We start from the raw sequence: 12,739 nt of genomic DNA, 5'->3' as shown, positions 1-12,739 counted from the left end.
TCCTCTCATATCCTCTATTAGATGAGATCAGGCACATTCAGGGTGGTATGGCCATACACTTACACCCTCAATTAGCAGCTTCCCCCTTGTGATTCAACAGACTTCAAGATTTGTTCATGTTGCAGCATGTATCAGGACTTCATTCCTTATTTATTGTCAAACAATATTCCATTGTATGGATATACCACATCATGTCTGTCAGCTCATTAGTTGATGGTTATTTGATTTATTACCACTTTTTGGCTATTATGAATAATGCTGCTATGATCATTTTGTATAAATATTTGTGTGCAGATGTGTTTCCATTTTCTTGGGTACCAACTAGGTGCCAAATTTTTTTGTTATGCTCAAATATTTCCATTGAGAATAGACATTATTAGACTGAATACAATGAAAAAATATGCACTTCTCTTTTTTTTTCATTAAATTCATTGATTCATTTGGAAAAAATTAACTGAGACTGAATAAATGGAAATGGAATAAGAAGAGTGCAGTTTTTAAAAGATGAGAATACATAGTCTTATACTGAAATGAAGGAAAAAGACAAATACAGTAAACATGAAATTCAAATATATTATTGCAAAGTGTGCAGAAGAAATAAAAGACAGAGAAAGAGAATGATAAGTCGGGGGCAGGAAATACCATTACAATTTTAGATAGGGAAGCCAAGAAAATCCTCGCTGAAAAAGATGGAATTTTGAGTAATGAGTTCTGAAGTGAGGGAGCTAGCGATGTAGACTTCTACAAAACCAACATCAAGTGCAAATGCCCTGAAGCAGGAAGATACAGAGAATGTCCAAGATAAGCATGACAGTGAAATGGGGAAGAGTAACTAGGAGGGTAAGGGTTGGAGATGATGTCAGATTAAGAAAGGCCTCGTAGGTCCCTGAAGGGGATATGGAAGCCATTGGAAGGTTTGGAGCAGGAGAGAGACATAATCTGATTTAGGTTTTAGTAAGATGACCCTTGTGTCAGTGTGGGGATTGGTTGAAAAGGAGCAATATGCAGAAGCAAAGAAACCAGTTCGGAGTCTGTTTTAATCCAAGCAATGGGTGCTGGTGGCAGCCTCAGGGTGTTGGAAATATTCAGAAAGGCATAGATGGGAGAAGAGTTGGAAGTGTTTTCACTGTATGCTTTTTTGGTATGTCAGGCATGTGAATGTATTTATTACTCATTCAAAAATAATTTAAAACAATTACAGATGGTTTAAAGATCTAAATTTAATAAGGAAAAACCATAAATTTTAGAGAACCAAAAATGAGTATATTTATAACTTCAGAAAAACATTTAAATAAAAGGCAAAAACAAAAAGCAGAGGGAAAATATTGACAAATTCAACCATTTTTAAAATTATAAATTTTAAAGCCTAAGAATAACATTCTTAAAAAATTAAAATATAAGCCCTAAATGGAGAAAATATATTATTAAACATAACAAAAACAGCACAAATGAACAATAAAAATATAAAAAGTTCTATACCAAAATAAGCAAGTGATGTGAAAAATACACCCGTTCAGATCTAAGGCCACATTCTCTACCTGTGCACCAAATTCCACCCCTCTTACTGACTCAAGGACATCACTACAAAAGTCGTCCTCTCTTTCCAGCATTAATAGCTTTTCCTTCTCTACTAAAATTTTTCCAAAATATACAAACATACTTTAAATGTCATCTACTTAAAAAACAAAACAAAACCCTAGACCCAATCCCCCCTCCTATCATTGTTACAGAGTAGGGGTCTCAAAAAATCCCCAGAGCCTGCAGGTTGGAGGATTGGGAAAAGGGAACCGATTTTAAGATGCCTTTGTATGATATGGCTAGTAGCTAGTTTCTCAGTTATGCAAATGACTTTGGTTCTTCCAAGGCCCCAAGAAGATGGGAGGGGTTTTGACCATGGAATGGTGCAGAAAGAGCATACAGAGCCTGCGCAAGGTTCTGTGAATGGTCAGAACCAGTTACCTCTCCCACTGCATCAGAGGACACAGTCAGGAGTTTAAAAATTGGCAGCAGACATTTTAGCAAGGAGGAGGAAGAACACCATGTGGCTTTGAGAAGAGAGGATCTCCATGTGGCTTTGAGAGGAGAGGAGATCCACGCGGTTTGCAAGGAGGGCAGAGGAGAACTCCATGCGACTTTGAAAGGGCAAAGAGAGAACCATGCATGATCCAGTGCAACACGGCACAAGTTTTCCTGGACTGTTATACGGAGGCTGATGACATCATACCCCAGATCCTGAGGGAGACAGCTAACAGATAAGGGATGGGGAACTTCTGGGCATGTTTTTGGCTTCTAGCCTTTTGGGGAACTAGGGAAATGCCGGGTTCTGTGGGAGAACAGGGCTCTGAGCTGAAGTGCTCACTGCCCTCCCCAGCTTGGAATATTGTAAATAAAGACCTGTTTTCCTCAACACCAGTTGTTGGGTTTTACACCAAGGCGCCACGTGAAAGAACCCCCTTTCGCTCTGTAACAGTTTTGGCAACCCCAGATGGGACTAATGGAACCTGTAGTCAGGTTCCCTCTGTAACATCATTACCTCATGTTTTTGCTCTTTTATACAAAAAAAGTCCTTGGTGAATTGTCTGAACTTGTTTTTTCCAATATCTCTCTTCCCACTTATTCTTGAAACTCCATTCAGGTTTTTACTCCTTCCATTCCTCCAAACCAGCTCTTGTCAAGCCCCAATGACTTCCTTATTGATGATCAACAGTCAATTTCTGGTCCTTAGTTTACAGCATTTGACACAGGTGATCACCTCCTCTACCTTAAAACACGTTCTTTCCTTGCTGTGATAAAAGTCGGGATTGTTATTTAGCAAATAACCATTCTCCTCACCCACTGAGGGTTGAACATGCTTTCCTACTCCCACCCCATGTTAGACTTGGCTACATGACATACTTTAGCCAACAGAATATTAGCGAACTTGATGTGAGCAAAGGCCTTAAATATGCTTCAGTGGTGTGAGGAGAGGCCCCCAAAACTTGTGAGCTTTGGATTGGCTCTTGTACCCCAGTTATCTACCATGAGATCTTTTTCAGGTGGCTGCTGTCTCTTCAGTCTGGGCTCTGGCATGAACACACATGGAACAGATTTAAGCTCAGTTTATAACTTAAAATAGAACCCCCTCCAGCTGAGCATAGCCTAGGTCAGGTGAACTGTAGCTAAACTGCTGACTTGTGGGCATGATGAGTATATTACTATAAGCTACTGAGCTTTTGTTATGGCTGATTTGTTACGCTGCATTATTGTGGCAACAGCTAACTAACCCCATTTGCCTTCCAGGATATATCACTGTCATGGTTTTATTCCAACCTCATTTCTGTTCTTCCTCAGATAGTTCTGTTTACTTACTGATCCCTCCTCATTTCCTTTCATCAGTTAATACTGGAGATCCCCAGGCCTCAGTTCTCAAACCCTAGTCTCACTCTTGGTGCTCTTAGCCATTCTCATCTCCTACCTTTAAATATTACCTGAAAGCTGATTACTCCCAAATTTATATTGCCAGCTCCTACAAAGTGGTATAATGAACTGCCTACTTGACATTCCCACTTAAATATCTAAGAGGTATCTCAGATTAAATCAGTCCTCCAAACAATTTCTGATTATCCTCCTCCCAACTTTCTTATGGTCTTTTTTTGAAGGGAAGAAAAGTCTGAAAAAGTAAAGTTTAATTTAAAACATATACACAGAACAACTTCTGATTTATTTTAAGCTCTCCCACTGGGTCCTTCACAGGGAAGTCAGTTTCCCATTGAGTCCAGACCACCTAAAGATGCACCCGCAGTGGACCGTGAGCCATCCCCTCCTGAATAGGTGAACAACAGCAACTGCTGCTCAGGCTTAAACAAATGTCCATGACTTGAGTGGCTAAGCAGGAGATCCAGAAGGCCAGTGTCTTCCTCAGCAGATAAACTCTGGAATCCACTTCAGGTCCATACAGGAGATTGGTTGGCATCACCCTGCAGCCCCATGAGCAGGCCCCCATAGTACATGTAGTCAGAGAGGCGTGTTGTCGCTTCTATAGAAATTTCCTCAACCTTGTACACTTCCCCATACTTTACATACTCAAACTGGTCAGCACTGGAAGGTCTATCACCTGTGGGACTGTATTCACCAACATTCAGGGTACCATCTTCACAGAAGGTACTGGCTATGACCAACTGGAACTTGTCGCCCAAGTCTACAGGGCAACTCTGAATGACCATACATCTAAAATAAGGTGCATCTTGAAAGATTCGCTCCCACAAATCAGTCAAGAAACTCAGTCAAACTTCTTGCCCTCCTGGTCAATATCTTCCTCATCAAAAATATCCTCAAACGGGGCGCCCACCATGGTGAAACAGTCATGAGAGTAGCACGGGCTTAGTGTGTGACCAGACGACAGGTACGCACAACCCCTCGCGTGGACAAAACCTCTCAGTCTTTCTCTTCTAGTACGTGGCAACTCTCCTTTCAATTGCTCAAGGCAAACACCTCACATCAGATTCGTGGGAAATCCTGTTGGTATTACCTTCAGAATATATTTTTAAAAACTTGATCACCTTTACAATTACTAGCCTGGTCAAGCCACTTTTATCTCTTATCCAGATTTTGTAAGATTCTCCTAATCATCTCTGCTTCTGCCCTTTCACCCCTCTATCCCTTCCCAACATATTCTCAAAAAAGTTGCCAGGGTACTCCTTTTCAAAATTTCAGTCAGATGATATCACTTCACAGTACTACTACTGTCCTCAATCACTCCAATTCAACCACTCTGGCTGCCTTGCTGTTCTATGAATGTGAACATTCCAGACATATCCCAGGGCCTTTAGCCTTGCTGTTCCCACTGACCGCAACGCTGTTAACTGGATAGACACATAGGCTTGCCAACTCACATCTTTAAAATTTTGGCTTAGTGTCTCCTTCCATTGAGGTCTTCCCTAACCACTTTAGCATTGCAGCTCCCCACCTTCAAAGCCCCTATCTCCAACCCTTCTTTATTGATTTTTGTGGTGCTTACCACAAATGAACACTGCATATTGTTTATTCATCTATGGTCTGTCATCCCCAATAGAATCAATGTACACTCCATGAGAACAGGATTTTTTTGTTTGTCTTTTTTTATTGTCTGTTGACTCTTCAGGACTTGGAACATAGAAGTATTCATTAAATGTTTGTTAAATGAATGAATCCATTTGACCTTCTGCATATTTGAAATTTCAGAAATATATATAGATCAGTAGATAGTGACAGACTCAAAGGCAAAAAATATCATTAAGCAATTGTCTCCAAATCCCAAAAGATTTCCCAAATCTACTAAACAAACTTTTTATTATGAAAGCCAACTTTATCTAAAAGGAAGAAATCCTTGACTTCAAGTTCTCTTAAATTTCTTCCCTGTATTTTTTTGTTTGTTTGTTTTTTTGGTTTTGTTGTTGTTTGTTTGATTTTGCTTTCCTTTTAATGGCTACTCTGTGGGCTCTCAAAGTTTCACATAAAACACTTAAGACTTCTTGTTCAATGCAGTAGGATTTGGCAGTGGAAGGCAAACCCTGTGAGAAAAACACACTTCTGGGCCTGAGTGTCCTCCCTACCCACCCTCTCTGATAATTTTGACCCTTTTGTTGTGATTCCATGTTTAAAACTCACAGCACAAACCCACAGGCCACCAGCCACATTTGTGAGGTGCTGGGGTCAGGACCGTAACCCCTCAGGTTATTTTTCAGGTTTCTGGAAGATAACTCAATTCCAGTTCTTGGTTTTGCTTTTAAAGTCAGTAACTTCTTTGGACCCCTATTTTGCCTTCCAGCTATTGATGGCATGATTCCAAAAGGTAAGAGCATACAAGACAATCATAACCGGAAATAGGTCAGGTAAGCTGAGAGGCTGGATGAAAGAAGGTGAAGGGATTAAGCAAAAAAAGAATATATAAATGGGCACAGACAACAGTGCAGTCAGTGATAGCTAGAAGAGGGAAAGGGGGTGGGGTAGTTGGAGGTGGGCAAAGGGGGGATAAATAGGGTTGGGAAAAATGCAGTGTGCAGATGATGTTCTTTGAGTTGTACACTTGAAACCTGTATGGTTTCGTGAATCAATGTCTCCCCAATAAATTCAATTAAAAATAAATGACGGAGTGCACATAAAAATTCCTGACGTGCATCCCACTCCCCATTGCAACAGTAACAGATGAGGAGAAAGTTTTAGACTTTGTTTCCAGCTGTTACTAACCAGGAAAGTAGTTAACAAAGATTATATACGATTTGCTCTTCATTGTTCTACAGGTCCCCTCCACTCCCCAATATTCGCAGCAATTCTCTTAATAAGCAGAGGATGAAGCTGACCCAAATTGGGCCTCTGTCCTTGTTGGGTCTGGCCTCCATTTCAGGTAAGAATTAGCTCTCGGAATAGCCTTTTCAGGGACGCCCTTCTTTCTCCCTCTGCCGCCAGCGTCAGCCTTAGCCAGGTTTTCGTATCAGATTTTTCTACAGTTTCATTCCTCAATCACGCCTCCCGATAATTTTCACACAGTTTATTTTAAGCCTCGAGATGACCTCAGGTGATGGCGTTTGTGCTCAGAAAGAAATGGAATTCGTCCATCGGCCAGAACCGATACCCCAAAGCGCCCGGCGGAGCCGCGTGCCAGGTTGCGCTCCGAGCGCGGAGTCTAGCGACTAGGAGCCCAGCGGAGGCGGGGACACCGAGGCGCGCGCCGCTCGTGGCAGCCGGCCTTGCAGCGTTCCTCCGCGGCTCCGCCCACCAGCCCCTCTCGGGTACCTGGCGGGCGGGGGCGGCGCTGCGCAGCGTCACGCAGCGGGGTGGGCGAGTGGGCAGGTGACACCCTGGCAGCCTCCTCCCCCTTTTAAGCTCAGCCAGCCCTGCGTGGGCCACTGTGGGGAACTCCTCACTCGCGCCGTCGCCTTCTGCTCTCGCGTGCGCCGGGCTCTCGGGCTCCGCTCCCAGCCGGGTGAGTGCGTGCTCTGAGCCTGTGGGCCGGGGCCAAACTTTTACGGGATGCAGAGAAGAGGGGGTGGGGGGTAGAGAGAGAGAGAACCCGAAGGCAGGGGGTCGGGAGCAGCCGGCTGCAGGAACTTGGTCGCTGCGCACGGAGAGTGGGATCCAGGTGCTGGAGACTCGGGGAGCCTGGCAGGACCATCCTTGGGCTCTGGGGGCGGGGGTTGGGGGGGTCTTCGAAAGTTTCCGTCCCACGGCCTGCAGTGCTGAGGACTAAGGCCCTTTCCCCGCCTGGGGGCGGGGCTGCCGCGCTCACCTGCGCCTCTCTGGGAGCCCCCCGCCTCCCTCAGTGTCCCAAGGGGACCATGGTCCCCGACTGTCACAGGTCGTTGCGCGCCCCGCCGCCCAAGTGCTTCTACGAGGAGCGGGTCCTATGGTTCCGGGCGGGAGGGCAAAGGTGCTCGCGTGTGGGACAGGGAGAGAGAAGGACCTGCTGACCTTGACCACCGAGGTCACTTTCTCAGCTCCGGAATCTGGACTCGCTGGCTACCCCGCAGAATTCCGAGCCCCTTTTTTTCCTGCTTCCTTTCCCTCTGGGGCGCTTTGTGTCCTTGACGCCGGAATGAACCTGGGGCGGGCGCTGCTCTTGCGGAGGGGCGCTGCTTCTTTAGCTCCCGGAGCTGCATCCTGTCTCGGCGGCTGCTGGCTGCTGGTGGCCGAGGAGGGGAGTGATGAGTACAGAGCGGTGGAACAGGTCGTGCTGGGGAGGGAAATGGGAAAGCCTTTTGTTTCGTCCTCCAAGGCAGCGATCGTTAGGAAATGGGCCTCTCCCAGTAATCACTCAGCACTTATTCAAACTTACCGGATGCGGAGACAGCGCTGCCTCGATCTCCCTGGAGAGCGGGCACTGGAAGGGTCTGGCCTCTACCCCGTCCAGCTCCCCTTGTGGTTGGGGAAATCAGTCCCGCACTGACTAAAGACTAATTTCGGGGAGCCAAGCCTTTTCCTTCTTGCTGAGATCCCCTTGGAAGGCATTTTCACTTAAGTCTATACTCGCAGATGACTCTTGCAGCTCACTTTTATTGCTTAATTGCTGTGAAAGACATCGATACTTTGCGGCTGCCTCCGTCTTTTTACTGCTCACTTGCTTATTAATTCCCTTACTTTGTAGTTTCTGCTCCTACTACTGGCCAGAAATTGTTTTCCCCAAGGTCACTCGAGGCCAAAAAAAACAAAACAAAAACTTTTCCCTCCAGTGGCAGATACTTTATCGAGTGCTTTAAGTGAAGGGCCCTGTTCTAAGAACTTGTATTAACTCTTAATCCTCCCAACAATTCTGTGAGGTAAATGATAATACCCTCATTTTACAAATGAAGAAACTGAGACAGTAACTTGTCCAAGGGCAGGAGGGGATTTCAACTCAGAGGCTGTGGTCCAGCCCTGGGGCTGTTAACCACTGCATGCTGCCCATCTAGAGGTCCTTGTTTTCCTCAAATACTAGGCTGTGTCAAGCATCATTCACCAGACTCTCTCAGGCCCCTCTTTTTCTTCTGTGTTGCATTGTACTAGTTTGGGTTTTTCTTCTTTCCAAGATTTCATAGAACTTTGTTTCTTCTGTTATTACCCCAACTTTCCTGGCTTAAGATTCTGTGCCTCTGGTGGGTCTTACTCAGTGTGAGTGTAGAAGCTCTCACTCAGTGCATATAATAATATTCTGTTTGGATTTGCCCTGCTTTGCCCAAAGCACTTCCAGTTTCCATCATTACTGTCAAGGGCCCCATTCCATTTTCCTAGTCACTTTGGTGTCAGACTCAATGGTCCTATCTTTGATCATCCCTCTCCCAGTCATGAAGTCCATTCAACTTTTCCCTTTGTTTTGTCCTTCTAGCCTTCACCAGTCTCCCTCTTTCCCGTATATGAACACTCATTTATTCACATAACACAACATTTTCTGTGGTTGGATATGTTCTTTTGTAAATGTTCAGTGTCCAAAAAAGATCATAAACATCTTCATTCAGGCCTTACAACTAGTAGTTGCTTGATAAATGCTTGCAGAATATGGTCAATATGAATTAAGTTTGCACAGACCAGGTGGGTTTGCTAGTGGCAGAAAACTGAAAATTTTAAGCCAGGTTTTACAGGATGTTAAGGAGTTTGCATTGATGCACATAGTGGAGCTGGTAGGCATTGTAAAGGAAGAGAAAAGCCTCTGCCAGCTTCATTGCTGCAGACAGGCAGCCAGCTATCCTGGCTAAACATTATACTCAGAAGTATAACGAAACAGGACTATATTGGCAGAAGCCATGAATCCTAATCTTAGCAAAACAAGATATGAAATCATAGTAACTTATTTTTAAAAAACCCATTTTTATTGAAAAATATAACATACATGAAAGTGCATACAACATAAATGAAGAGATTACCATATCAAATATTTTTGGCTGTAGAATCACTGTCTTATTCTAGCAGTAGATATGATAGTTAGAAAAGACTGCAGACAGGCCAAATAGGAATCTTTTCCCAAAAAACTTCTATATAAGGTGATATGAACCTGTCTTAATCCCAAGAGGCATTGTCAAGAAAGAATTGGCTTTGCTTGGGGAGGTTTGAGGAGAGAAGAAAACTGGAAGGAGGTACCAAAATAGTGAGATTAGGGAATCAAGAAGAAATTTCTAATCCACTGAACATACTTCTACCACAATGAATAGTTTTTCCATTTTCTGTGTCTCTCTCCTTTTATTTTCTATGCATGTTTTCCATGTAATAAATAGTAAGCATTTTTCATCTTATATAATTTCTAAAAGTCCTGTTGTTTGCATTATATTCCAGTAATGACAATGTGATTTCCTTAACTAATCTGTTTTTGGACAGGTCTATTAGAAGCAAATTATAAACAACCTTAGTTACAGTAATACTTATCTTTGCAGATATATCATTGAACAAATTGTTTCTTTATGACAGTTTTCCAAAAGTGGAATTTGTCAACAAGTATGGTCATTTTTGTGGTTCTTAATACACAATGACAGATTTCTAAAGGAAAATTTAAAACCAGAATGGATGTGTTGTGCCTATTTTTTTTCTCTCTGAAGCAGCAGCGATTCAATGCAATATGAACAGTATTATTAAACTAGTTTTGCATATTTGGTACTGTGTCGGTTTTCTGGGGCTGCTGTGACAAAGCACCACAAACTGGGTGGCTTAAAAAGAAATGTATTGTCTCAGTGCTCTAGAAGATAGAAGTCTGAAGTCAGGGTGTGGAGAGCGTTGATTACTTTTGAGGGCTTTGAAGGAGAGTCTGTACCACACCTCTCTCCTAGCTCCGTGGTGACAATGGCAGTCTTTAGCTTGTAAATGTTATATTTCAGTATCTGACTCAGTCTTCACATAGCATTTTCCCTGTGTGTCTGTCTTTGCATGGCTGTTTTCTTACAAGGATACTAATCATATTGGATTAAGATATGGCCTCATCTTAACTAATTACATCTGCAAAAACCAATTTCCAAATTATATCACTTTCTGAGGTACTTGGGTCTGGGATGTCATGGGGGTAACAAATCATCCCATAACAAGGACTGTGGTAGACACTGGGATATACATGAAAGAAAGCCCTCTTGTTCTTTTATTATTGCATTTATTGGAGTGACATTGGTTAATAAAATTATTTAGGTTTCAGGTGTACAACTCTGTAACACATCACCTGTATATTGGAATGTGTATTCAGCACCCCAAGTCAAGTCTATCCATCACCCTTTATCCTCTATAATCTCTTTACCCTCTTTGCCTCCCCTCTCCCCCCTTTCCGTCTGGTAATCACTATATTGTTGTCAGTGTCTGAGTTTTTTGTTTCTGTTCTTTTGTTTTTGCTTAATCCCATCACCTTTTTCACCCAGCCCTCCAATCCCGCCCCCCCTCGACAGCTGTCAGTCTGTTCCGTGTATCTAGGAGTCTGTTTCTCATTTGTTAGTTTATTTTGTTCATTAGATTCCACATATAAGTGAAATCATGTGGTGTTTGTCATTCTCTGGCTTCTTTCATTAGCACAATACTCTCTAGGTCCATCCATGCCATTCTGATGGAAAAGATTTTCTTTTAAACATTTTTTTAAATTGATTTGAGAGAGAGGGATTGCTTCTTTTTTTTAATGGCCAAGTGGTATTCCATTGTATAAATGCACCACGGCTTTTTATTTCTATAATTTTTTAAAGATTTTATTTATTTTTAGAGAGAAGGGAAGGGAGGGAGAAAGAAAGGGAGAGAAACATTAATGTGTGGTTACCTCTTGCATGCTCCCAACTAGGGACCCAGTCTGCAACCCAGGCATGTACCCTGATTGGGAATTGAACCGGTGACCCTTTGGTTTGCAGGCTGGCACTCAATCCACTCAGCCACAGCAGCCAGAGCTGTACCACAGCTTTTTTATCCACTTATCCACTTATCTACTTATGGGCACTTGGGCTGCTTCCAAATCTTGGCTACTGTAAGTAATGCTGCAATGAACATAGGGATGCATATATTCTTTCAAATTAGTGTTTTGGATTTATTTAGGTATATTCCCAGAAATGGAATCACTAAGTCATAAGGTGGTAGAATTTTTAATTTTTTGAGGTAACTCCATACTGCTTTCCACAGTGGCTGCACCAATCTGCTTTCCCACCAACAATGCACAAGCATTCCATTTTCTTCACATTCTAACCAACACTTCTTGTTTCTTGATTTATTGGTGATAACCATGAGAGATATTGGCCTATAATATTCTTCGTAATGTTTTTATCCAGTTTTAGAATTAGATAGTGCTGGCCTCGTAAAGTGAGTTTGGAAGTCTTCCCTCCTCTTGAATTTTTTGGAATAGTTTGAGAAGAAGTGTTCTTCTCCGAATATTTGGTAAAATTCACTTGTGAAGCCATCTGGTCCAAAGCTTTTGTTTTTTGGAAGTTTTTTATTTTTTTTAACTTGTTTATTAAAGGTTTTTGACAATGAGGGCTTCATAAATGTCATGAATTCTATTTGCTATATAATAACCATCTATTTCTAAGCAGGAGACATATGCCATATTACAGCAACTGTTTTAATGTGTAAAATAATTCTGAATTCTTACTTATAAAAATATTTGGCTAAAATAACAAATATCTTGGCAATAAAACTGACAATATAGTTTAAGTAATATATTTCAGAAATGTCTTGTAGAAAAGATGAGTATGTTTTCTTTTGCCAGATAAACTCTGAACAAAGTTAAGGTGCCAACACTGTCTCATGTGTAACTGAATAGCCTAGACAAGTATGAACCTGTCGCTGGTCTCCAAGGTCATCCCCCACCACTCCCCACTCAAGGGAGATTTGCTCTCAGCCAATTGGAGAGCACTAGTGCGTCCCTCCATCCAGGCTTGATCCAGCCTAGAATGGTCGCATTAAGATAAGCTGTACAGGAAAAACTTGACGTGATAGAAGAAAACTAACTGCAGTTTTTAAATGAGCATGCCTATTTAAGTCTAAAACAGCTGAAAAGCCGAACTCAACAGGAATTATGTTAAAAATTGTTCCCCTGTGTTATACTTCTTAATCTCTGTACCTTTTCCCCCATTCACCCTCTTCCCGCTCCTTGCTGATAACCCTATATATGATCTCCATACCTATGGTTCTGTTCCTGTTCTGGTTGTTTGCTTAGTTGTTGTTTAGATTCAGTTGTTGATAGTTGTGAATTTGTTGTCTTTTTAATGTTCATGGTTTTGATCTTTTTTTCTTAAATAAGTCCCTTTGACATTTCCTGTAATAATGGCTTGGTGGTGATCACTTTCAATACTTCTTGCCAGTCTCT

At 42.3% G+C, this 12,739-nt stretch overlaps 1 protein-coding gene and 1 pseudogene across 5 annotated transcripts in view; one reads left to right on the top strand and one right to left on the bottom strand.

Moving 5' to 3' along the window:
• Positions 1-3,648: 3,648 nt before the first annotated feature.
• On the bottom strand, positions 3,649-4,929 carry LOC150008399 (DNA-directed RNA polymerases I, II, and III subunit RPABC3 pseudogene; annotated as a pseudogene).
• Positions 4,930-6,768: 1,839 nt separating this feature from the next.
• ELOVL7 (ELOVL fatty acid elongase 7) overlaps positions 6,769-12,739 on the top strand; it is an 82,677-nt gene continuing 76,706 nt past the window's right edge. For 3 of the 5 annotated variants that reach the window (XM_090276292.1, XM_090276293.1, XM_090276291.1), the window contains exon 1: positions 6,770-6,940. The gene's annotated coding sequence lies outside the window, so the exon portion shown is untranslated. Of the gene's footprint in view, positions 6,941-12,739 lie in introns of all 5 variants that reach the window. The other 2 variants (XM_090276288.1, XM_090276289.1) reach the window with 1 other exon arrangement.

This window comes from Furipterus horrens, unplaced genomic scaffold (assembly GCF_987537825.1).
Source record: "Furipterus horrens unplaced genomic scaffold, mFurHor1.1.pri manual_scaffold_5, whole genome shotgun sequence".
In the NCBI taxonomy this organism is placed as follows: Eukaryota; Metazoa; Chordata; class Mammalia; order Chiroptera; family Furipteridae; genus Furipterus; species Furipterus horrens.
This window is presented reverse-complemented; position numbering and strand designations above follow the sequence as displayed.